The sequence below is a fragment of the Somniosus microcephalus genome, chromosome 13, assembly GCF_052327205.1.
Source record: "Somniosus microcephalus isolate GS21.2 chromosome 13, FLI_Smic_1.0, whole genome shotgun sequence".
In the NCBI taxonomy this organism is placed as follows: domain Eukaryota; kingdom Metazoa; phylum Chordata; class Chondrichthyes; order Squaliformes; family Somniosidae; genus Somniosus; species Somniosus microcephalus.
Window position 1 is genome coordinate 36,683,059 of NC_140999.1, and position 22,100 is coordinate 36,705,158.

The window sequence follows — 22,100 nt, forward strand, 5'->3', positions numbered from 1 at the left end:
TACGGGGCAAAAAGTATACCCCAGAGGAAAAATAAGGGTGCCTGTCGAATACAACGGCAAGAAAATACGGAAATTGTATCTCTACATACTGCCAAATGGTGGACCACCGTTATTGGGATGGGAATGGATCAGGAAGATAAACTTAGATTGGCACTCCATTCATGCAATGACAGTGGAAGGTAAAAAAGATGAAGACGTCACTCCTGGACGATTGTCAACAATCTGAGCTAACACCAAAGAGGTATTTCAACAAGAACTGGGCACGCTTAAAGGCGTAACCGCCTCGATAAAAATAGAAGAGAATGCAGTTCCCATGTTTTTCAAGGCAAGACCGGTACCATATGCAATTCGCCCAGCCGTCGAGGCAGAGCTGGAGAATCTGGAGAAGGCGGGCGTGTTGTCTAAGGTCGACTGGAGCGAGTGGGCGACACCCATCGTTCCTGTCATGAAGAAAACGTTAAGCAATAAGTCCGGGGAGCCAAGGAAGATTCGCATCTGTGGGGATTTCAAGGTGACGGTGAACCCAGTCCTTCACACAGTACAATATCCTCTTCCAAGGATAGAAGACATCTTCGCCTCACTATCTGGAGGGAAGCGTTTTACAAAAATTGAACTAGCACAAGCATATTTGCAGATGGAGGTTGAAGAGTCCTCTAGGAAGTATCTCACGATAAACACTCACAAAGGTCTTTACCAGTCATCGATTGGCATTCGGAGTAGCATCGGCTCCGGCGATATGGCAAAGAGCGATGGAACAAGTCCTGCAAGGGATTCCGGGGACTCAGTGTTACTTGGACGACATCCTTGTGACAGGTGAAGATGACAGTGAACACCTTAACAACCTAGAACAGGTGCTCACTGGACTACGGGAACATGGGCTGCGAGCCAACCGCCCCAAGTGCCAATTTTTAAAGAAACAGATATCGTATTGTGGCCACGTAATTGATGAAGAGGGGTTACATAAGTCCCCTGACAAAATTGAAGCGGTTGTTAAGGCCCCAGCGCCTGAAAATGTGTCGCAACTGAGGTCATTCCTCGGATTGGTGAATTACTATCATAAGTTTTTGCCGAATTTGTCGACAATTCTGCACCCACTGAACGCCCTGCTACGAACGGGGGTAGCATGGAAATGGAGCGATGATTGTAAGCGTGCTTTTCAGAAGATTAAGGACTTAATCACTTCAAGGGAAGTATTGGCTCACTACAACCCAGCACTGCCGATCAGACTGGCGTGTGATGCGTCTCCCTACGGCATTGGGGCGGTACTGTCACATAAATTCCTTGATGGTTTAGAGAGGCCGATAGCTTTTGCGGCACGCTCGTTAACTTCTGCCGAGCGTAACTACGCCCAGATTGACAGAGAGGCCCTCAGCCTAGTGTGGGGGGTGAAGAAGTTCAATCACTACCTGCACGGTCAAAAATTTACTCTACTAACCGATCATCAACCTCTTGTCTCCATTTTCAACCCTCAGAAGGGCGTACCAATAATGACAGCACAACGGCTGCAGAGATGCTCCCTTTTCCTAGGGGCACACCAATATGACATCGAGTACAAAGGAACTAAACAGCATGGAAATGCTGATGGATTGTCACGTCTACCGTTGCCGACGGTGGAAGAAGAAGACCTTGCAGTGGATCCAATGGAGTTATTCCACTCGACTATAGTCGAATGTCTCCCTGTGACGAATGCAAACATAGAAAAGGAAACACGGAATGACCCTACACTATCACGGGTCTATGATTTAACGGTGAAGGGATGGCCAGCACATGGCGAACCACTGCTGCCAGCATTCTCGCCGAGAAGAGAACAGCTGTCAGTGTGCAGAGGAACCTTGATGTGTGGATCCAGAGTAGTAATTCCACCTAAGTTGACAGATAGAGTGCTCAATGAGCTTCATGAGGGTCATCTGGGTGGGGTAAAAATGAAGAACTTAGCCAGAGCGTTTGTGTGGTGGCCGGGAATCGATAGAGAAATCAAAGAGATGACCAAGAGCTGTGCAGGATGCCAGAAGGTCCAAAACGCCCCACCACAAGCTCCTCTGCATCCATGGGAGTGGCCCTCATCTCCATGGCAAAGGGTGCACATTGATTTTGCTGGTCCCTTCATGGACTCGATGTTTTTAATTGCGGTGGATGCACATTGAAAGTGGCCAGGGGTAATAAAAATGTCCTCAACCACCACGGAAAAAACTATCACAGTTTTACGAACCATATTCACCAGGAATGGGCTGCCTGAACAGATTTGCTCTGACAATGGACCACAGTTTGTGTCTGAAGAGTTCCGGAGGTTCTTAAAGAACAATGGTGTTAAGCATTACACATCTGCCCCATATCATCCAGCCACTAATGGATTGGCCGAGAGGTTTGTTCAAACATTCAAGAAGGCTATCAAGGCAATGTGTAATGAAGATATACCCCTACAACACAAGGTGGACAACTTCTTGTTTGCCTACCGGAATGCGACACATGCGGTTACCAACCAAACTCCAGCCATGATGTTCTTCAATCGAAGACTACGATGCCGCTTGGATTTGGTTAAGCCAAACATCCGAAGAGATGTGGAGAACAGGCAGTTTCAGAATATGAATGAAAGGCCGACCAGGAGTTTTAAGATAGGTCAACCAGTTTTGGCCCGGGACTACCGCACTGAGAAATGGCAGCCAGGAACGATTTGTACACGACAAGGACCTCTCATGTATACCATGGACGTTGGGGAGAGCATTGTAAGACGCCATGCTGACCAGATTCTAGAGTCACTGGAAAACGTCAACTCCACACCACGATCTGATACACCTGGTAATGAAATCGACGTTCCAATTGCAGCTACCGCAGAACCGGTAATATTGGAAGCAGATGAACCAAACAACGACATTGATCCCGACTCAACATTGCCAGAAGAACCTGATACCCCAAAGAGGCGTTATCCAGACAGAATCAGGAAGCCTCCTCAAAGACTGAACTTATAATTGCTTAAACTTAACCACTGTATCTAGCAACAGTAATTAGTTATCATTTAGTTGTTAAATGAATATTATGTACTGTTTATCTAAAAGGGGAGGAATTGTTGCGTATGTACCTTTAAGAGAATAACTGGTCTCAGACTGCAGTACAGGCAGTGACCACCCCTGTATAAAAGGCGCTGGTGAGCCTCTGTTGTTTCAGTTTCACTATTGACTTCCACCAGTAAAGACTTATTTTGTTCTACTCCTGCTGCCCGTGTCTCAATCATTCATGGACGTAATACCATTGAGAACGCCCTCCCCCCCTCAACAGCAAAGGAGCATCCTGGGTTGGAAGGCTGGGCACTTCTTTGCTGTTTCTCAGCTCCACCCCCACCAGCAAAAGAAGTATGGCATGCAGCTTTGAAATAATGAAAGATGTGTGAAAAATGTTTTGTGTACAATTCTTTAAATGGTATATTCCAGAGGGCGTAGTAGTCCCTAACTTAAGCTTGTATCACGCTTCTTCACACAGAACTTTGCCTTCCTCCCAATACAAGTAAACCACTACCTCATTTTCATCCAGGTGTGACTGGGTTGCCTACTTCCATCCATGCAACTTGCACCTCGGCTGTCACAGAAGGTTGGGCAAGTAAGGCAACCTTCCTTTGATACAACAACAGAAAATGCTGGAAACACTCAGCCGGCCAGGCAGCATCCGTGGAGAGAAAAACAGGGTTAACGCTTCAGGTCGGAGACCCTTCGTCAGAACTGGTAAAAGTAGGAGATGTAACAGATTTTAAGCAGGTGCAGAGGTAGGGAAGTGGGGGAGGGGAGGAAAGAACTGAAGGGACAGTCTGTGCTAGAAGGCAAGGCAGGAGTGGTTAAATGTTGCAAATGGGGATGGCTGAATCAGAAACACTAGCCGCCTGAAAAAATGGTGGGGGGGTGGGGGGTTGGGGGGGGTGGGGTTATGATCTGAAATTGTTGAACTCAATGTTGAGTCCAGAAGACTGTAAAGTGCCTAATCGAAAGATGAGGTGCTGTTCCTCGAGCTTACATTGAGCTTCATTGGAACATTGTAAGAGGCCGAGGACTGAGAGGTCAGAGTGGGAGTGGAGTGGGGAATTAAAGTGACAGGCGACCGGAAGTTTGGGGTCACCCTTACGGACTGAACGGAGGTGTTCCGCAAAGCGGTCACCCAATCTGCGTTTGGTCTCCCCAATGTAGAGGAGACCGCATCGTGAGCAGCGAATACAGTATACTAAATTGCAAGAAGTACAAGTAAATCACTGTTTCACCTGGTCAGTGAGAAGGGAGGATGTAAAACGGCAGGTGTTGCATCTCCTGCGCTTGCACGGGAAGGTGCCGTGGGGAGAGGAGGGGCTGTTGGGGGTGATTGAGGAGTGGACCAGGGTATTGTGGAGGGAGCGGTCCCTTCGGAATCCTTTGATACAGTTCCTCCAACTATTCATCATCAAAGGTTGCAGTGTTAATACGTATCTCCATCGTGCCATTATGGACAACTAGCCAACTTCTCACAAAAAATATTTGGAGCAATTCCATTGGTGCCCTTTCTCCTCATTGCTATTAGCAGCTGTTTGCTGACTGCTAATTTTGGATTGGCAGCTTTTCAAATTCTTCATTGTTGGTTGTCGTTCACACTTGCTGCTTACTAATTGGTCCGTGCTGTACTTGTTTAGGTGTGATGCCTTGCAGCTTTATGTACATGACATTTTAGCTGATCAAGTTCAAGTGTAAAACCTGATGTGATGCCTGAGCTGCGACGGACTTGTGCTCATTGAAAAGGTGCCTCATTACTTGGCGCACGCTCTGCATACATTCCACGGCTAATGGTTTTTAAACTGAGTGCTAATAATAAATACTAGAATTTATTAGCTGATTTTGTTTTTTAGAAGTACAACAGGGAGTGTTGTTCTGTTGAACAGTACTTGGAAAGCAAATGTAGAAGGATGATCAAATTCTTTACTGACTAGCCCACATCCTGTGGCATTGCAAATGGTTCATGCTGTTTTATGACATAAGCACCAGTGAGAAAGCAGAACAATATGTAACTTTCAGTAATCAGCTTGACCTTGTCAAGAACAAACACCAGCATTATTGCACTAATTTGCCCTAAAAGCAAATTTTCAATAATTTCTTAAATTTCATATCAATTGTGTCAAATGCCAGGCCCATTTTCAGCCTATTCGCAAAAATGTCCTTTGCCCTTAGAAACCTTGATGCCTGTGAGTACAGTAGTGACTAACCTCATATAATTCAACTCAACATGGATTAAAGTGTGAAAAGTTTTTAAAAAAATAACCAGAATGTATAAGTTTTGATATGAAATTCAAAATTTCCTGTGAGGTTAAGGAGTGCACCCAAGACCTTAAGGATTGTGTAAGCTAGTGTATAGCATGGGAGGTAATGGCAGAGGGGGTTATCATTGCAAGATGTGTTTATAATTTTAAATTTGTTGCCTACAATCCTGGTTTGTTCTGTACAGTAGTAACATTCTTGCCTTTGAGTCAGAAGGTTGTAGGTTCAAGTCCCACTCCAGAGACTTGAGCAGAAAATCTAGGCTAACACTTCAGTGCAGTACTGAGAGAGTGCTGCAGTGCCAGAGAGGCCATCCTTTGGATAAGACATTAAACTGAGGCCCTTCTGCTCTCAGTTGGATGTAAAAGATCCCGTGGCACTATTTCGAAGAAGAGCAGGGGAGTTATCCCCAGTGTCCTGGGCAATATTTATCCCTCAACCAACATCACGAAAACAGATCATCTGGGCATTATCAAGTTGTTGTTCATGGGATCTTGCTGTGTTTCCTATATTACAACAGTGTCTACACTTCAAAATGACTTCATTACTGCGCGTTGGGACGTCCTGAGGTCGTCAAAGGTGCTATATAAATGCAAATCTTTCCTTTATTTTTAAATCTAAACCACACTGCGCTTAACGAAACAGTGTAGCGATCTTTCCATTTAACCCTTTTGCTGCCAAATAAAAGATACACTTTCTCACAGAGATAATGCTTGTGACAAATTATTACTAAATGGGCAAAGGGCGACGGAGAAGGCAGACGTGTTACAAATAGGTATTTAAAGAAGGAGACTGCAGAAAGCCTGATTCCAGCATTATTTCTCCGGCACTCATGCTTATGTACTGATACGGCTGAATCTGCCAAGGAGAGAATTGACGAGTAGCTGGATGTAAACAGCCCGACCCAGCCGGCTCCGAACTCATTACTGTCAGATTGCCTTTAATCTCTGGCCACAGCGACTCCCTATCTGATCTCGATGATAGCGCTGTGCTGGCTCTGCTGTGCTCAGCCAGGCGTTCTGATGGCAATTACTCTGTCATTTGCTGCAGAGGTAAACACGTTCCCTGCTTCTGTCACCTTGCAGTGTGTTCAGGTAAAAAGAACTGCAGCTCGTCTCCCCATTCGAATGGTTAGAAATCCTAATGGTAGTACACAGGTTTGTAAAGCAGTAGATTCATTGCTTCAGGATTGCTACAACCATCTAGTGTTAGAATTATTATTCCGCCGGCATTGTTAACTTGTTATCTTAACATTATTTATTACAGTAGTTTATTTTGTATTGATGTAGCTCACATTTACTAGCTGTGAAATTCCCCTATAATGTGCAGTGAAATAAATTCTGTTCTCATCACTGCTTAAATGACATCATGCAATCCCACTTCTGTAATTCAGTTGAGACAACTCTGGGACCCTGCTATCCACGGGTTCCCATCCATTGTCAGTCCTCATTACAAGCCAGGTAATCAACTAAGTTAAAACTTTACCACTGTAAACCACTGAAGTAATGTTATATTTCGCTAGAATCTACTGCTGAACACGCCCTGAAGTGAGCCTCCGAGCAGTTTCTTATTTCAAGGTCAAGATGACATTGAGAAAATAATCCAGCTTTGTAATTTATGACTTCATGTTAACTCTTCAATTCTTCATAGCTCTCTGTAATGCAAACAGTCTGCGTGCACTCCTGTATAATACGCACTGTGATCTCCTGTGTGTAACACATTCACAGTCTGTGTGTACACCTGTATGTACACACTCACAGTCTGTGTGAGCTCCTGTATGTACACACTCACAGTCTGTGTGTACACCTGTATGTACACACTCACAGTCTGTATGTACACCTGTGTGTAACACGCTCACAGTCTATCTCTCCTATACGTAACACACTCGCAGTCTGTGTGCACTCCTTTATCATAGAATCATAGAATGATACAGCACAGAAGGAGGCCATTTGGCCCATCATGCCTGTGCCGGCTCTTTGGTAGAGCTATCCAATTAATCCCACTTATTAATGTGTGAGCCCTGATAGCAGGCTATTCGACAGCAGGGGAGCATCGCAGCTGAGTCAGATCCAGTGCTTGCCCGATGTCCCCACATACACACTTCCAGCAAGAGTCACTGAGAGCGATCATGAGTAAGAACCTGGGTGATTTTCACCTCACTAATCCATGGTTATAGATACCAATTATTGCACCTGTACCTAGCTGAGAGTGGCTAACTTAGTATAGATCCAGGATCCAATCCGACCCTATTGTGGTCTAGGATAAAGGGAAAGGAGGGGGAGGAATTTCTGAAATGTATTCAGGAGAATTTCCTTGACCAGTATGTTCTTGGCCCAACTAGGAAGGAGGCATTGCTGGATCTGGCGCTGGGGAATGAGGTGGGAGAACACTTGGGTGCGAGTGATCATCGTATCATAAGATTTAGATTAGCAAGGGAGAGAAGCAAGGAACAATCTAGAGTGGAACTTCAAAACTGGAATAGGGCTAACTTCAATGGGATGTGAAAGGATCTAGCCAGGGTAAAATGGAACCAAAGACTGACAGGAAAAACTGTAATGGAACAATGGGTGATCTTTAAGGAGGAGATGTTCCAAGTACAGGCTAGGTACATTCCAACAAGAGGGAAGGGTAAGGGAACCAAAGCAAGGGCTATTGGATGACGAGGGAGATAGAGAAGAAGATGAAACAAAAAAAGAGGGTGTATGATGAATGTCAGGTGAATTCTTCAAGGGAGAACCAGACCAAATACAATAAGTTGAGAGGGGAAGTAAAGATGAAAATAAGATTGTCAAAGAGAGAATATGAGAGTAGAATTATTATGTCCGTGTATAATTGAGACACGGACAACAGGAGTTGATTATAACAAGTCTTTACTGAATGGAGTCAATCGGGAAACTGAAACTACAGAAGGCTGCTAGCGCCTTTTATATAGGGGTGGTGACTGCCGGTACTGCAGTCTGAGACCAGTTATTCCCTTAAAGGTACATACACAACAATTCCTCCCCTTTTAGATAAACAGTACATAACATTCATTTAACAACTAAATGATAACTAATTACAATCATAATTACGGTTGCTAGATACATTGGTTGAGGTTAAGCAATTATAAGTTCAATCTTTGAGGAGGCTTTCTGATTCTGTCTGGATAACGCCTCTTTGGGGTATCAGGTTCTTCTGGCAAGGTTGAGTCGGGATCAATGTCGTTGGTTGGTTCATCTGCTTCCAATATCACCGATTCTGCGGTAGATGCAATTGGTACGTCGGTTTCCTCGCCAGGTGTATCAGATCGTGGTGTGGAGTTGACGTTTTCCAGTGACTCTAGAATCTGGTCAGCCTGGCGTCTTACAATGCTCTCTCCAATGTCCACGGTGTACATGAGAGGTCCTTGCCATGTACAAATCGTTCCTGGCTGCCATTTCTCTGTGCGGTAGTCCCGGGCCAAAACTGGTTGACCTATCTTAAAACTCCTGGTCGGTCTTTCATTCATATTCTGAAACTGCCTGTTCTCCACATCTCTTCTGATGTTTGGCTTAAACAAATCCAAGCGGCATCATAGTCTTCGATTGAAGAACATCATGGCAGGAGTTTGGTTGGTAACCGCATGTGTCGCATTCCAGTAGGCAAACAAGAAGTTGTCCACCTTGTGTTGTAGAGGTATATCTTCATTACACATTGCCTTGATAGCCTTCTTGAATGTTTGAACAAACCTCTCGGCCAATCCATTAGTGGCTGGATGATATGGGGCAGATGTGTAATGCTTAACACCATTGTTCTTTAAGAACCTCCGGAACTCTTCAGACACAAACTGTGGTCCATTGTCAGAGCAAATCTGTTCAGGCAGCCCATTCCTGGCGAATATGGTTCGTAAGACTGTGATAGTTTTTTCTGTGGTGGTTGAGGACATTTTTATTACCTCTGGCCACTTTGAATGTGCATCCACCGCAATTAAAAACATCGAGTCCATGAAGGGACCAGCAAAATCAATGTGCACCCTTTGCCATGGAGATGAGGGCCACTCCCATGGATGTAATGGGGCTTGTGGTGGGGCGTTTTGGACCTTCTGGCATCCTGTACAGCTCTTGGTCATCTCTTCGATTTCTCTATCGATTCCCGGCCACCACACAAACGCTCTGGCTAAGTTCTTCATTTTTACCCCTCCCAGATGACCCTCATGAAGCTCATTGAGCACTCTATCCTTCAATTTGGGTGGAATTACTACTCTGGATCCACACATCAAGGTTCCTCTGCACACTGACAGCTGTTCTCTTCTCGCCGAGAATGCTGGCAGCAGTGGTTCGCCATGTGCTGGCCATCCCTTCACCGTTAAATCATAGACCCGGGATAGTGTCGGGTCATTTCGTGTTTCCTTTTCTATGTTTGCATTCGTCACGGGGAGACATTCGACTATGGTCGAGTGGAATATCTCCATTGGATCCACTGCAAGTTCTTCCACTGTCGGCAACAGTAGGCGCGACAATCCATCAGCATTCCCATGCTGTTTAGTTCCTTTGTACTCGATGTCATATTGGTGTGCCCCTAGGAAAAGGGACCACCTCTGTAGCCGTTGTGCTGTCATTATCGGTACGCCCTTCTGAGGGTTGAAAATGGAGACAAGAGGTTGATGATCAGTTAGTAGAGTAAATTTTTGACCGTGCAGGTAGTGATTGAACTTCTTCACCCCCCACACTAGGCTGAAGGCCTCTCTGTCAATCTGGGCGTAGTTACGCTCGGCTGAAGTTACCGAACGTGACGCAAAAGCTATCGGCCTCTCTAAACCATCAAGGAATTTATGTGACAGTACCGCCCCAATGCTGTAGGGAGACGCATCACACGCCAGTCATTTCGGGAGTGATGGGTTGTAGTGAGCCAATATTTCTCTTGAAGTGATTAAGTCTTTACTCTTCTGAAAGGCCCGCTTACAGTCATTGCTCCATTTCCATGCTACTCCCGTTCGTAGTAGGGCGTTCAGTGGGTGCAGAATTGTGGACAAATTCGGTAAAAACTTATGGTAGTAATTCACCAATCCGAGGAATGACCTCAGTTGCGACACATTTTCAGGCGCTGGGGCCTTAACAACCGCTTTAATTTTGTCAGGGGACTTATGTAACCCCTCTTCATCAATCACGTGGCCACAATACGATATCTGTTTCTTTAAAAACTCGCACTTGGGGCGGTTGGCTCGTAGCCCATGTTCACGTAGTCTAGTGAGCACCTGTTCTAGGTTGTTAAGGTGTTCACTGTCATCTTCACCTGTCACTAGGATGTCGTCCAAGTAACACTGAGTCCCGGAATCCCTTGCAGGACTTGTTCCATCGCTCTTTGCCATATCGCCGGAGCTGATGCTACTCCGAATACCAATCGATGATACTGGTAAAGACCTTTGTGGGTGTTCATCGTGAGATACTTCCTAGAGGATTCTTCAACCTCCATCTGCAAATACGCTTGTGCTAGGTCAATTTTTGTAAAACGCTTCCCTCCAGATAGTGAGGCGAAGATGTCTTCTATCCTTGGAAGAGGATATTGTACTGTGTGAAGGACTGGGTTCACCGTCACCTTGAAGTCCCCACAGATGCGAACCTTCCTTGGCTCCTCAGACTTATTGTTTAACGTTTTCTTCATGACAGGAACGATGGGTGTCGCCCAGTCGCTCCAGTCTACCTTAGACAACACGCCTGCTTTCTCCAGATTCTCCAGCTCTGCCTCGACGGCTGGGCGAATTGCATATGGTACCGGTCTTGCTTTGAAAAACTTGGAAATTGCATTCTCCTCTATTTTTATCGAGGCAGTTACGCCTTTAAGAGTGCCCAGTTCTTGTTGAAATACCTCTTTGGCGTTAGCTAAGATTGTTGACAATCGTCCAGGAGTGACGTCGTCATCTTTTTTACTAGCCACCATCATTGCCTGAATGGAGTGCCAGTTTAAGCTTATCTTCCTGATCCATTCACGTCCCAATAACGGTGGTCCACCATCTTGCAGTATGTAGAGATACAATTTCCGTATTTTCTTGCCGTTGTATTCGACAGGCACCCTTATTTTTCCTCTGGGGTACACTTTTTGCCCCGTATACGTCGTCAAGACGATGGATGTCTCTCTCAAGGGTATGTGTGAGAATAGCCGCTCGTAGTCTCGTCGATTCATGACGGTTAGCGCTGATCCTGTATCCAATTCCATTTTAACTTGGGACCCTGCTATCGTGAGGGTGACCCAAATGGTTCGGTGATCCTCTTTTGCGATTACATTGTGAAGTTTGAGACAGCTTAGTCTCTTGTTCCCGGATTCACTATCACTCATCTGGTCTTCGGAACTACTGTCCGTCATCTTTTGTACTTTCTTGTACGGTTCCTTAGTAGCCTTTTTGTTGTCGTTGGTCTTCTTCCCAGACCTGCAAACTCGTGCAATGTGTCCCATCTTTCCGCATTGCCTGCATATTTTGTCCTTGGACCAGCAGTCCTTCTGGTCATGGGTTGTTCTGCCGCAGCGATAACATTTTGCAAACCCCCGTGTCATTTCGTGGGTGCCATATTCCTGTGGCTTTTGTTGTATTTCCGCAGCTCCCCTGGCTGCTGCTTCGTACGATACTGCCACGCTGAAAGCCTTATCTAACGTCAGCTCTTTCTCTGAGAGTAACCTCTTCTGGGTTCCTTCACTCAGGAGTCCACAGACAAATTTGTCCCGTAGGGTATCTGCCAGTCCTGCTCCGAACTGGCAGTGCTTTGATAGCTTGCGTAGTTCCGTAAGATAATCAGCATTGCTCTCATCTTTATACTGAGTTCTCCTGTGGAATTTAAATATTTCTGCTATCAGCAGCGGTGCAGGGTTTAGGTGTTCCTGTAGGATAGCAACAATTTCGTTAAAACTCTTCGCCTTCGGTTTGGCTGGAGTAATCAGGTCCCGCAATAGGCCGTACGTTCTTGCGCCCATTAAGTTTAGCAGTACCGATGCCTTTTTCTCATCGGCTATTTCGTTTGCCTCGCAATATACCTCGACTCTTTCCACATACGTGGTCCAGTCTTCTATTGCATTATCAAAGGCAGTGATATAGCCAGTCTTTCGCATCTTGGAAATCTAAAATGGCGCCTCCCGCGCTTTGCCTTCTTCCCCGATTTAACAAAATGGCGCCTCCCGCGCTTTGCCTTCTTCCCCGCTGGATTAAAACGGCACCTCCCGCGCTTTGCCTTCTTCCCCGCTGTTGCTAGCGCTGCTTTCCGCGGTTTCCTTGGCAACCTGCAGCTCCTCGCGGCTTTCTGCGTGTTTAATATTTTTTATTTTTTATTTTATTATTTTCCCGTCGTGGAACAACCCTGTGGGACTCTTGCCTCCCTCTTCTCGGGTCTGTACGCTGCCCGGCTTCGTAGCACCAGCCGCGCCCTGTGTGCTCCACCGTCTCTCTCTCTCCTCTTCCCGACAATGCTGCTCGGCCCCGTTGCAAGCCACCCGCTCGAGTTCTAGACCGCCGCAGGCCAGGAAGGATCAGTGTACTACCTGCCACCAGCCCGATTAGCTGAAGCACCGTTGACAGGAACCAAGCCCCGCTCTCGACAGCCTCTCCTGCAAATCTTCAACTCCGCTGACTCAGGGGCGGATGCCCACGGTCGACGCCCATTTCTACTGCTTCTTTCTTCCTTCTGGCCTCGACCTCTGCTCACTTCGCTTCAGGAATGGATCCCATGAGGTGGTGCAGACTGTAGGTAAGTTCGTATCTGCTCGTCGCCAATATTATGTCCGTGTATAATTGAGACACGGACAGCAGGAGTTGATTATAACAAGTCTTTACTGAATGGAGTCAATCAGGAAACTGAAACTACAGAAGGCTGCTAGCGCCTTTTATGCAGGGGTGGTGACTGCCGGTACTGCAGTCTGAGACCAGTTATTCCCTTAAAGGTACATACACAACAAGAATGGCGGTTAATGTAAAAGGGAACCCAAAAATCTTCTGTTAATTACCTGCATGTAAACAGTGAGTGGGTAGTAAGAGGCGGGGTGGGGCCTATTAGGGACAAAGAAGGTGATATATGCTTAGAGGCGCAGGGCAAGGCTGGAATACTCAATGAATACTTTGTATCAGTGTTTACTAAGGAGGTGGATACTGACAAAATATCGGTAGAAGTGGAAAAGGTAGAAGCAATGGAAGGGGTGAAAATTGATAGACAGGATGTACTAGAAAGGCTGGGTATGCTTAGAGTGGATAAATCGCCTGGTCCAGATGGCTTGCATCCCAGGTTGCGAAGGGAATTGGGGGAGGAGATAACAGAAGGGCTTGCCACAATTTTCCAATCTTCCCTAGATGCGGGGAAGGTGCCTGAGGATTGGAAAGTGGCAAATGTGACACCATTGTTCAAGAAAGGGTGTAAGGACAATCCTAGTAACTACAGGCCAGTCAGTTTAACATCAGTGGTGGGTCAAGTTTTAGAAACAATAATCAAGGAAAAATTTAACGGGCACTTGGAGAGGTTTAAGCTAATTAAGGAGAGCCAACACGGATTTGTAAAAGGCAGATCATGTTTGACTAATTTAATTGAATTTTTTTATGAAGTAACAGGGAGGATTGATGAAGGGAATGCAATGAATGTTGTCTACATGGATTTTAGGAAGGCATTTGACAAGGTACCACATAGAAGGCTGGTTAACAAAATTGAGGCTCATGGAATAGGTGGGTCTGTGGCCGCTTGGATAAGGAATTGGCTGAAGGACAGAAAACAGCGAGTTGTGGTAAATGGCTGTTTTTCAGACTGGAGGATGGTAGACAGTGGTGTTCCCCAAGGGTCAGTGCTGGGGCCACTGCTTTTTTTGATGTATATAAATGACCTGGATATTGGAATACAGAGTAGAATTTCTAAATTTGGGGGTGTGGTAAACAGTGAGGATGATACCAATTGACTGCAACAGGACATAGAAAGGCTAGCAGAATGGGCAGACAAGTGGCAGATGGAATTTAATACAGGGAAGTGTGAGGATGCATTTTGGCAGAAGGAACAGGGAGAGACAATATACGCTTAATGGCACAGTTTTAAAAAGTGTGCAGGGACAGAGGGACCTGAGAATGAATGTGCATAGGCCCCTGAAAGTGGCGGGACATATTGAGAGAGTGGTTAGCAAAGCATATGGGATCTTGGGCTTCATAAATAGAGGTATTGGGTACAAAAGCAGAGAAGTTATGCTGAACCTTTATGAAGCGCTGGTTAGGCCACAACTGGAGAATTGCATCCAGTTCTGGTCACCACACTTTAGGAAGGATGTGAAGGCACCTGAGAGGGTGCAGAGGAGATTTACCAGAATGGTTCTGGGGATGGGGGATCTTAGCTACAAGGACAGGTTGGAGAAGCTGGATTTGTTTTCATTACAGCAAAGGAGGTTGAGGGGTGATTTGATAGAGGTGTACAAGATTATGACGGGTTTGGATAGACTAGACGGGGAAAGGCTGCTCCCACTAGTTGATGGTACAAGGACTAGGGGACACAGATTTAAGGTTCTGGGCAAGAGATATGGGGGGATGTGAGGAAAAACTTTTTTATGCAGCGAGTGGTGAGGACCTGGAACTCGCTGCCAACGGAAGTGGTGGAAGCAGAGACACTCAATGTTTTCAAGGGGAGACTGGATAGGCACTTGAGGGAAATAAACTTGCAGGGCTACGGGGATAGAGCGGGGGAATGGGACTGACTGGATTGCTCTACAGAGAGCCGGCACGGACTCAATGGGCCGAATGGCCTCCTTCTGTACCGTTATGACTCTATGTGGTCTGTATGACTCAAAAACTCACTGAATAAACTTGTTGGACCATCGGGAGAGCGACGATTATTCATTTTATACTTGTGTCCCTAGTTCTTTCAAATATAATGAGACGTGAACTAAAAGGTAATTTCTTTGAACAAATTGTCACATTCTTCAAGTATTTCAAACCTGGATTTGTTTGGAGTACTGTGTAAGTGCTGTGGAAATGTAAAATCATCACTTTTTTCAAAAATAATCTTCCAGCAAAATAAATTAATTTTCAATTCTCTTGCATTGTCTTTATTACAGTTAAATTTTCCACAGCATCCTGGGTACTTTTAAACTGATACAGATTTCTACAAAAAGGTTTTAGAACCAACCCAAAGCATCTAGATTTGAGAAAATGCTAAAAAGCCAATCAAAGGCCTCCAGTATCAATCCCAGGACTAAAGACTCAACTCAAAGCCTTCGGATCAATGTTAGGCATTTCCTCAAGTTCCACTTCCGACTCAACTGAAGATTTTCGGAAGGGCAGTCCATGAAGTTGCACTATAATGGATAGAGTGAACACTGATGGGTCTGATGCCCTTAGTTTTAGTAAATTCATTTGAAGCTAATCCCATCTAAAAGCCTTCAAACCTAATCTGAAGCATGTAGACCATCTCACAGATTTTAAACTCAAGACCTACAATCACATCTAAAACCACCAGATGCAACTAAATTCCTATTAAAATTGTGGAATTCCATGGAATTTCACTTATTCACTCATTGTAAACCTGATGCAGTGATTGTTAAAGGTAAAACCGCAATGGTTAATGTCCAATAAATTCATATCAGCATGGCAGTTCTTATTGTGAGACTCAACATAGCACAAACCTTCTTCAGCATCAAGTAAAGGAAACAGCCTATTTCTTGCTTAGCATTTTGCATGGGGTACAGTAGCATAGTGGTTAGGGTACTGAACTACTAATAAGGCAGCCTAGACTAATGATCTGGATATATGAGTTCAAATCCCACCATGGCAGCTGGGGAATTTAAATTTAGTTAATTAAATAAATCTGGAATAGAAAGCTGGTATGAGTAATGATGACCATGAAACCACTGGATTGTTGTAAAAACCCATCTGGTTCACTAATGTCCTTTAGAGAAGGAAATCTGCCATCCTTACCCAATCTGGCTTTTATGTGACTCCAGACCCACAGCAATATGGTTGACTCTCAACTCCTCTCTGAAATGGCCCAGCAAGCCACTCAGTTGTATAAGGCGGATCACCACCTTTTCAAGGACAATTAGGGATGGGCAATAAATGCTGGCCTTGCCTGCGACGCCCACATCCTGTGAACGAATAAAAAAAAAGCAACAACAAGATTTAAGAGATAGAGAGAGTACTTGTGGGTAAATGCAATGGGTGGTGTGGTACTAAGTCATATAGGTTCAATCCTTGGTCTGTACTCAGCTAACTAGTCTGAGCTGAAGCAGCAGCTTAGGTATTAGAATTGGTCTCAGCGCCCTTGGGCTGCGCAGAGAGGAAAATCAGGCAGGATTCTTGCTTTTGATTGCTATCTAGTGACCCTTACTGAAAAGGACAGGACAGAATTGGGCACAGACCCCATCCCCTCCCCCCTTGTGAGATCAAATAGCCGGCCTCCCCGATAGAATAGTTTGCCTCCACTTACTGTTTTTTTCATGCATAAAGAACTACTGCTTGGGTGAGAAGATGGTTGTGGGGCCCCTGTGGAACTGTACACAGCAGCAGGCAATGCCTTTAAGGGAGAAGACAGAAAAATCAGAAAATATTAAATATTTACTAGTCTCTTTATAGAGACGTTTCCTGTTTAAAATATTTTGTCTGGTCTCTTAGTGACACGTACAGTGAGCTACCAATCTCAGCAAGGCTGCCAACAAATATTACGAATAGCCAGTTCCTGCAGGGTTGTTGGGAAAATGAGAAGGCGAGACACCTTCGGCTGGTGTCAATCATCTCCCAGCTGGAGAGCAATGTTGGCATAGTCCTGATAACATGACACCACATCAAAGGGTGATGTGAGGGGAGAAATAATGTAATAGTCAAAATTAACAGTCAGTGATGTAGTGAGTAATTCACCACACTGAGTCGGAACAAGGAAAACTTGAGGTTTGATTTCTGGTCTGTATTAGAATCATAGAATCATAGAATGATACAGCACAGATGGAGGCCATTCGTGCCTCTTTTGTAGAGCTATCCAATTAATCTCACTCCCCTACTCTTTCCCCACAGCCCTGCAAATTTTTTCCCTTCAAGTATTTATCGAGTTCTCTTTTGAAAGTTACTACTGAATCTGCTTCCACCACCCTGTCAGGCAGTGCATTCCAGATCACAACAACTCGCTGTGTAAAAAAAAAGTTTCCTTGTGTGACCTGGTACTTTTGCCAATCACATTAAATCTGAGTCCTCTGGTTACTTACTCTTCTTCCACTGGAAACAGTTTCTCTTTATTTACTCTATCAAAACCATTCATGATTTTGAACACCTCTATTCAATCTCCTCTTAACCTTCTCTGCTCTAAGGAGAACAACCCCAGCTTCTCCTGTCTCTCCACATAACTGAAGTCCCTCATCCCTGGAACCATTCTAGTAAATCTCTTCTGCACCCTCTCCAAGGCCTTGTCATCCTTCCTAATGTGTGGTGCCCAAATTGAACACAATACTCCAGCTGGGGCCTAACTAGTGTTTTATAAAGTGTGAGCTATGGGGGCAGTTTGTGGTGGATGGATGGTATGTGGCCACCAGATGGAGACAAAGTCCCCCTCTCACGCCACTTCAGGTGAAGGCCACACCCACCTCCAACACACCTGAGGCAAATCTACCCATTAGCTCAGGAGTTCAAAAGGCAAACTAGTGCATCCCTTCAGGGCCTGAGCCTGAGGAGAAAGCCAAGGTTGCTGTTGGGGCCCAGCTTGCAACTGCCACAGAGAGGTTTGCTGTTGAACCCGGGTGGAATATTGTTTAGTTCTGAGAGCCTGATGTGATCCCTGGACTGGTTGAGAAAGATCCAGTGGTAAAGTAACCCTGGCTTATTGTTTTTTTGGAGGAAATTGATTTAGGGACTGCCTTCCTAACCACCCGAGGCGGGTGATGGCTTTGTTCTTCGTTTCTTTTTTGAACGTCATATGTTTTTTTGATTTTTGCCAGACGTGAACCTTTTTTTCCCTGTTTTCTAAAAATAAAACACAGCTAACTGCTGTTTTTCATTTACCAATCTTGTGACTGCTTGTGTCCTCCACCCCCCGCATCAACACACCCTTTGGTCTAGGTGGTGGTTAATTACAAAAGGTTTAGCATAACTTCCTTGTTTTTGTACTCTGTTCCTCTATAATAAAGCCAAGGATCCCAATTGCTTTTTTAACAGTTTTCTCAACTTGACCTGCCACCTTCAAAGATTTGTGTACATACACCCCCAGATCTCTGTTCCTGCACCCCCTTTAAAACTACCATTTAGTTTATTTTGCCTCTTCCCATTCTTCCTACCAAAATGTATCACTTCATACTTTGCTGTGTTAAATTTCATCTGCCATGTGTCTGCTCATTTTACCGGTCTGTCTATGTCCTCCTGAAGTCTGTTACTAGCCTCCTCATTGTTTACTATATTTCCAAGTTTTGTTTGATCTGCAAACTTTGACATTATGCTCTGTATACCCAAGTCCAGGTCATTAATATATATCAAAAAGAGCAGTGGTCCTAATACCGACCACAGGGGAACACCACTGCACACTTCCCTCCAGTCTGAAAAACAACCGTTCACCACTACTCTCTGCTTTCTGTCCCTGAGCCACTTTTGTATCTATGCTGCCACTCTCTCCCTTTAATACCATGGGCTTTAATTTTGCTAACAAGTCAAACAAGTTTGCTAACATGGACCATGATTTCTGTCTGTTCCTGGATTCCTGCACTGCCTGCCTCTTACCACTGGATTACTACCCACTTACATGAAGCATCCTGGAGTTCCCACATGGTACAGGAATTGCAAACAATGAGTCCCAGCTGTCCCATTATTTTGCTTTAGATCTAATTAATTACTCTGATTATTTATTTACTGTTGCCCCTTGGTTTAAATGACTTAGCACCTCCTTTTCACTCTTACCAAATTTCCGTTGTCCCTCTGTTTAGCAAGCCATTCCATTTATCAGATACACCCAGCTCTGCACACACAGCTTATGTAACATGCTCACAGCCTGTGTGCACTCCTGTATGTAACATGCTCACAGCCTGTGTGCATTCCTGTATGTAACATGCTCACAGCCTGTGTGCACTCCTGTATGTAACATGCTCACAGCCTGTGTGCACTCCTGTATGTAACATGCTCAGTCTGTGTGCACTCCTGTATGTAACACGCTCACAATCTGTGTGCACTCCTGTAGGTAAGATGTCTGTGTCTCTGTAACCAACACACTCACACTATATGTGGTTTACTCTTCTGAATAACCCAGCAGGTGTTAATTCCCCTACCATCACCACAAGGACTGGAGTGGTTCAGGGAAAAGGCCCAACACCACCTTCTCAAGGCAACTAGGCCTTGCCAGCATCATTATATAAATAAAAAAACAACTCTACTCTATGGTCCACCTCTATGGAACTGTCCTTGCATCGTTACACGCTAACTAATCCTGATTTAGCTCTCTAGCAGTGACTCCTATAACCCCCATGGTCACCTGTTGTGCTTCCTAAGGTTCCATCCTTGGCCACCTTCTTTTATATCCATTTTCTTATTTGTATGTTACTCCTCGGCAACATTACCCACAGGCATGTCAGTTTCCATATGTATGCTGACAACACCCTCCACCATCATCCTCGACTCCATGGCTACCTCTGTCAGACATAATATTCCAGGATGAGCTTGCTTACTGTAAACAATCAGAAGGCGGAAGTCAACTGATTTGTCTCCCACCAGAAGCTCCACACCCTAGGCCCTGACTCCACACCCCTCCGAGGCTGTTTACTAAGCCTGAAACTGCTGGTGCTCAACCTCAATGTCTTGTTTGACTATGAGCTAGGTTGCAAGCCCCATAGCCTATGTGTCACCAAGGTTACTTAATCCAACACCTCTGCAACATTGCTTCCTTCTGTCTTTACCTCGTCCCCACTGCTGCTAAAACTCTTAACCACAATTTTGTAATCTCTAGAAGAATCTCTAGGGTTCTTCAACACCCTTCTCATTGGGATCCTGAGCTCCACGCTACACAAGCTTCAACTCATTGCCCATCACTCCCACCCTTGCTGACCCTGTCCCTCAAACCATCAATTTCAAAATCCTTGTCCTCATTTGAAAATTCTTCCATGGCTTTACTCCACCTACCTCCAAAGCCCCACATCCCAGTGGTACCCTTTGTCCCCCTGACTCTGGTCTCCTGTGCATCCCCTTTTCCCTTTGTTCCACTATTGGTGGGAAATGTGATGAAATATTCCAATCATCACTGCCTGTGACTGGTTGGTTTCAGGTTTCAGTTCCCTTACCTCAGTTCCGTCTCCTCACCATTGTATTGTATATTGTAATGTATTGTGTGTAGGGCTCTGCCCATACCTGGCCCCGATGTAAGCAAGCTCAGTCTGGCCTCATATATCCAGTACTGCAGACCTCCAGATGGAAGATACCTCTCTCCACTGCGTGTTACCTTCTAAGTTAATAAAAGCCTTGTTTTGTTTCGCTAACATCGAGTCTCGGAATTATTGAGGCACATCAATTTTATTAACTTATTTTTCAACACAATGGATCAACTCCTAAAACCCGAACGTTTGGATTTGGACCAGCATGCTGCGGATGCATCGGCACGCTTCGGACACTGGTTTATGTGTATGGAATTCTTCCTGGACAATTCCGCAGCCGTCAAAGACGCTACGGACGCTGCGAGTATGAAACTCGGAATTCTGCGGAATTGGGTAAGCCACCGGGTTTACCCCCTCATCCAAGACGCCGACACGTACCTGGCCGCTTGCGACATCTTAAAGGCACATTACCAGCAGCCTACGAATGAGGTGTATGCTAAGCATCTGCTCGCTACTCGCGCACAGCGACCTGGGGAATCGGTGGAGGAGTTCCTAGGCACCCTGAAAATGCTTGGCAAAGACTGCAAGTGCCAAGATGTAAAAGCCGCAGTGTACACTGACGAGCTTGCTCGCGATGCCTTTATCACAGGCCTCAGCTCCACTTACATCCGCCAGAGACTGCTGGAAAAAACGGGATTGGACCTGAAACAGGCTGCGGACACCGCGCGATCCCTGGATGTGGCCCAGAGAAACTCGGACGCCTACTCTTCAGCCCGCGCCGTCCACGCCGCCACGTGTGCACCAAGGGCGCCGCCATCTTGGAAGGCATCTTCCCCGCCCGGCAGCCCGACACCGTCGGGGCCCCGCTCTCCCCCCAGAAGCCCGACGACAGCCGCGACGCGTCGGGGACCCAACTGCTACTTCTGCGGGCAGCCAAAGCACACCAGAAACCTGTGCCCGGCGAAAGGCACCACCTGCTTTAAGTGCGGTAAGAAGGGGCACTTCGGGAAGGTGTGCAGAGGGAACCCCGCCGGAAAACCCGCCACCGCCGCGTGTGCGCCGTGGGAGCGGCCATCTTGGACGCCATCTTGCCCGACCTCGTGGGGTCCGCCATCTCATGAGCAGACAGCGTGGATGCCATCTTGTCTCGATCAGGGCCCTACAGTGGCATCGGTCACAGTGGACCAGACCAGGCCGCAACCGCTATCCAAATCAATGGTGGACATCGAGGTAAACGGATGCCGGGTTAAATGTTTAATTGACAGTGGAAGCACGGAGAGTTTTATCCACCCTGAACTGGCACAACAACTCTCCCTAAAGGTGGTCCCTATTCAGGGTACCATCTCTATGGCTGATAAAACCCAGACATCGACCATTCTGGGTTACTGCACGGTACAATTGTCCGTTAACGGAACTGTATACGATAATTTTAAAGTATTAATCATGAAGAATCTATGTGCGAGCGTGATCTTGGGCCTGGATTTCCAGTGCAACCACCAAAGCATCATGCTCAAGTACGGTGGGTCCCAGCCGCCCCTCACAGTGTGCGGTCTGGCTACCCTGAAGGTAAAGCCGCCTTCGCTATTCGCGAACCTTACCCCTAACTACCGG

General features: G+C 45.8%; 1 long non-coding RNA gene across 1 annotated transcript in view; it reads left to right on the plus strand.

Annotated features, from left to right (window-relative positions):
* The first annotated feature begins 3,480 nt into the window (after positions 1-3,480).
* LOC147108223 (uncharacterized) overlaps positions 3,481-22,100 on the plus strand; it is a 30,483-nt gene continuing 11,863 nt past the window's right edge. Inside the window, exon 1 of the long non-coding RNA XR_015080711.1 lies at positions 3,481-3,713. This is a non-coding gene — a long non-coding RNA (uncharacterized LOC147108223). The remainder of the gene's footprint in view (positions 3,714-22,100) is intronic.